The sequence below is a fragment of the Pimephales promelas genome, chromosome 15 (genome assembly GCF_988280905.1).
Source record: "Pimephales promelas chromosome 15, fPimPro1.hap1.1, whole genome shotgun sequence".
Taxonomy (NCBI): Eukaryota; Metazoa; Chordata; class Actinopteri; order Cypriniformes; family Leuciscidae; genus Pimephales; species Pimephales promelas.
In genome coordinates, this window is record NC_142783.1 from 34,011,912 (window position 1) to 34,017,231 (window position 5,320).

The following is a 5,320-nucleotide window of genomic DNA, read 5'->3' on the forward strand; positions in this document are numbered from 1 at the left end:
CTTATGAACTTTCCATTTCAACCCTGTAAAAATGCATCCCTATTTCCACAAAAATATGAAGCAGTGTGTTTTGTTTCCAACATTGATATTAATCATAAATGTTTCTTGAGCATTAAATCGTCATATTAGACTGATTTCTGAAGGATCATGTGACACTGAAGATGCTGAAAAATTCAGCTTTCATCACAGGAATAAATTACATGTTATAATATATTCACATAAAACCGCTATTTTAAATTGCAATAATATATCACAGTTTTTACTGTTTTTTATCTAATAAATGCAGTCTTGGTGAGACTTTTAAAAACATTATTAAAAAAATCGTACTGCTCCCAAACAAAGCTAGAAATAGCCATCATGTGCAAATGCAGCTGTTGTGAACCCATTAATAGCATTATTCATTTTTTTCTCTAATAAAGTATGTTGATGACACCTTGCATTTATGAGCATCATGTATAAGACACAGAAAAGCCTTTTAAAACGGCGGGCTCCGATTCTAGCGTGATCCATTATGTATGAAGACGAACACGCAGCTGAAACAGAACTGCCTTGGGAAATCATTGTGCACTCGACTGCCATTTCCTCCCTCTGCATCCTCACTACAACAAACTGCTTTTTAAACTAGCTAAATGTACTCAAATCCAGGCTGGACATAATTAATACTAATTACTTGACCTAAAAACACTTCAAAAGTGAGTCCGACTGAGAAAAACACTTTAAAAAGTTTTTATTTTTATCATGTTCATCTGCAAATCCTTTATTTTCAATCTCCAGGGATCTTTACTGAAAGTGTCCTGATCTCACTTTGCTTTTTCCATGTCATATGTTTGCTTCTATCGGCTTCACAGGACCTTAACGTGAGGTTACTTTAGAGAAAAATAAATGCACTTATGGTGCCATACAGACTGAAACACCTCAGAATGACTAAAAATAGAGGTGTTTTCAGACAGGGCTGGGTTTTTTTTTTTGTTCGTCTGTGTCATGTTTTTGTCCTAAACAGGACGGCCGGAAGAATACCTACACCTGAGTCCATGTGCTCATTTAGATTTAATGATTCTCATCCGAACAGAAAAACCACATCAGGTGCACAACAACTGCAGTCCAGCTGCATTCATAAGATAAGCAATAAATCTGGGAGTCTGAATGACTAATCTCACTAGTTTATTGTTATTGTAATGTGTAACATATCCATAATTCATAGCTTTTAAAATGCAATTATATTGACTTTCTAAATTTGTGCATTCCTGAATGACTCGTCAGTGCATGTTATTATATAAAAAACAATTGTCTACTTACCTTAAATTATACATGCTGAAATGACTTTCTGTTTCAGCTAACGCCATCAATCCGGTGGTCAAATAAGTTGGTCCTCCAATTGGTTCCTGCACATCCTACTCCACATCTTGATGAATATCCTTATACAAGACAATGAGATGGGAACACTGCTTTAATACCATACACATACTATATTTATAACACTACAGTTCAAAAGTTTGAGCTCAGTATTTTTTTTTGGCCATGAAACAGTTAAAAAACAAAAACACATGCATTTTAGCGGAAGAACATTGTTGTGGTTGTGTTTCGGCTCTGCGACTGCGGATGAATATGATTTTCACAGTGATCTGTTAGATAAATACAAGACAGTTTATCTGTTCAATAAACATTATACTCTGCTGTTGAGTGATAAAAAACCATCATCTCAGCGTCGCTTTTACAACATTTCAAATCCCTCAGTTCTCCATCTCTGAAAGCCAAGCTACTGTTGATAGTTTAATTACGAGCTCTGTCTCGATCTTAACAGACTTTGCGTTTGTTTAACCCTTATGCTGCATTAGGGACATTTTTGGTCTTTTGCAGTTTAATTTCTTTGACCATTTTGGCTGTTTTAATGCAAATGGTATGAAATTTGGCAAAATTGTGACTTTTTGGATACATGTAAAAAATGTGATCCCATTTTGCAAAATATGTATAACACACACTGTGTAGATCAAATAGTAACACTCAGCACCATAAAGACCAAAAATGGCCCATTGAAACCCATTAAAACGTTGTTTAAATCTGAGGCTGTCAGTAATACATGAAACATGATTTTTGCACAAACATCCTTTCATTTTGAAGCAAAAGCATTATATTTGCATTATATAGTGTATTCCACCAGATGACGTCACTACATATTTATTCCCTATGGGTGGAAATGCACCTTATTTTAGGCAATAGGCAATGTTTAATAGGTGGCCATTTTTGGTCTCTAACGCGCTAAGTGGGATTTTTTGCAAAGTGGGACTGTGATAATCCAAATCTAAAGTTTTCTCTTTGCATTTAGTTTATTGAAAATAATTGAATTTTTGTGTTTTTTCCTCTTATACAAATCGATGGTTTCGCAAACAAAACTGGTAATTAAAGGGTTAAAATCCTGAAATTGAATACATTTTTGGTAGTTATGATGAGGACTGATGCTGGTTAAAAGATTTAACTTGGTAAAAGTGGAAAATAATAATAATAAATAATATTTTAGGCAATGTTTAATATGTGGCCATTTTTGGTCCTTAATGCACTCAACGGTGTTAAAAATCTAATGCAGCACAAGGGTTAAAAGGGGTCATGGTTCCCAAGAAATTGACGATTTTCAGAAGACACGCGAATTTACTCTGTTTACGGATACAGTTCCCATCATGGTTCCCACGGCCAAATTATCTCACGTGACCTCCCCGGAGACGCCATCTTTGAGGGCATAAGCTGCTGTGTTTACCATAGGTGTTTACAAAGTTTTATCAGAGAATGTCGTTTATAATGTTACGCAAATCACGAAGAGACAAAGTGAAATAGATTATAAGGAGACTTTTAAAACAAGACAGAGAGAGGTAACATTACAATGCGAAAATTTCATTCATAAATGGTGTGGATCTGTATGCAGTAACGAAGGAAGCACTGCAGCACGATTATGCAGCTTTGCCTCAGATACAGTATTTTCATGTGTAACGTTACCTTCATCTGGTATTGGCTAGGAGTTTTTACACATCTGAGCAATTCCGAGCCTGGAAATCACTGGGGGCGTACAATCATATTGCCGAGGGTTGGTTTGGTGACGTTTCTCATCGTAGCGAAGTAGCTGCTAGCATGATGTTAGGTAAACTATCGGTTTATTAAAAAGCCATAGCCTGCACATCTTGTGCGATAGAACAGTGGAGAGAATGTTGTTTTGTATGTTTTTAATACCTCGCCATTTTGTTCATACAGGGCATATTCAAACTGCAAAGTGTTAACTTATATTTGCTCGCAATAAAACACAACATTGTGCTTTTGTCAAACAAATTATTGCGTGTTTTGAGTGAGTTTCTTTCCTGTTTATCCTCACCAGCCATAATCTCCGTCGTTGTTCTGACAAAAGCTTAATCTTCTTACATCCATGGAGTCTAATGACGGGTATACTGTAAAATTCCGATTTAACTGAACCTCCTGCACGATTTTATCATCCATTGACCAAGCAGAAGATTACCCATTTCACTTTTTAGCACGAAACTCATTTCACTTCGTTTAACTCGTAATGCTTCTTCTAATGTTTTTTTTGCCCTCAGCAATGGCGCCGGGTCAGCAAATGCCCGTATGTTGTGACGTCATGTGGGAACTAAAACTGTTGGGGTGAAACTGCGCATGCGCGGGGTAAAACTGCTGGTGTAAAACTGCTGGGGTGAAACTGTGGCTCTGCGGCTCTGCAGACAGATATTATTGATTATGTATGACGTCGGAATGTGGGAACTCATTAAATCTATCAATAGTGACACAGTTACAAATAAATGCTGCTCTAATGACATTTCAGTGTAAAGAATCACAGTGAAATGTATCACGATTTCCACACAAATATGAATCCGCACACCTTTTTTCAACATTGATATAATCATAATGTTTCTTGATCATCATATTAGAGCCATTTGCAATGATGGTCACAGGAATAAATCACATTCTACATCAAATTCATAGAAAACAGTTTTTGTAAATTGCAATAATATTTCACATTTTGATTTTACTGTATTTTTGATCACATAAATGCAGCTTTTGTGAGCAGAAGATAGCCTACTAATTTTATAAACATAAAAAAAATTATAACTGAAAACATGATAAGGTACTTCTCGATCTTTCTGTAGGGAACAACAGGCGTTTTCTTTAGTCAAGCTTCACAGGTCTGTTTGTTCATTCACTAGAGATGATATGTTCTGTTTTTGTGCCATTGCACATGATTGCTCTGTTGAAATCCTCATATAGCATCTGATGATGGCTCTAGAGAACAGTGGCAAACATGAGCGTTAACATGCAATTCACACACAGACGCCTTCTGAGGGAACATTGCAGCCTACATGACCTCCTGATGTACATTAGTTGATTAAACGACTGCTGTTTGGTTATTCTGCTTTCCTTTCACCATCAATTTTTCTTCAGTAATGTGATGTATCTAAGTGAAACCTGAAAGGGGTTTACAAGACACTTCACATTTGATTTACTGACAGTCTGTCTGACACTAACAGATGAGAACAAAACTTAACTCAAATGAGTTGAAATGCTGAATAACGATGCTATTGTCTTCTGTAAAGCTGCAGCTGAATAATAACACTATTGTCTTTTTAGATCTGCTTTACAGCAGAATTTTAAAGTTGTGTATATACTGTTCAAAAGTTTGAGATCAGTAACTTTTCTTTAAAGAAATGAATACCTTTATTCAGCAAGGATGCACTGCAAGGATAATGTGTGTATATATATATATATATATATATATATATATATGAAGAGTTCAGATGAAAAAGCCTAAGTGCCATTTGAAATTTTCTTCTAAAATGATTATTTTTATCAAGCTTATACATTCAAGTTCAGTAATGTCACTTAAATGACAATTAATAGGTAACCCTCATTACAATTTAAGTGAAATTACTGAACTTAAATATACAAGCTTGATGAAAATTATCATTTTAGAAGAAAATTTCAAATGGCACTTAGAGGCTTTTGCATCTGAACTCTTCATATATACACATACACTATATAGATAGATAGATAGATAGATAGATAGATAGATAGATAGATAGATAGATAGATAGATAGATAGATAGATAGATAGATAGATAGATAGATAGATAGATAGATAGATAGATAGATAGATAGATAGATAGATAGATAGATAGATAGATAGATAGATATTACTTGAAACAAAAATATATAAAAACAGCTTATAACTTATTTTATTTTATTTAATGTAGTTTAAGTTGAAGTACTAAAAGAACTCAAACTAAATAAACTAACTAAACCAAACTTGGTAACACTTTACAATAAGGTT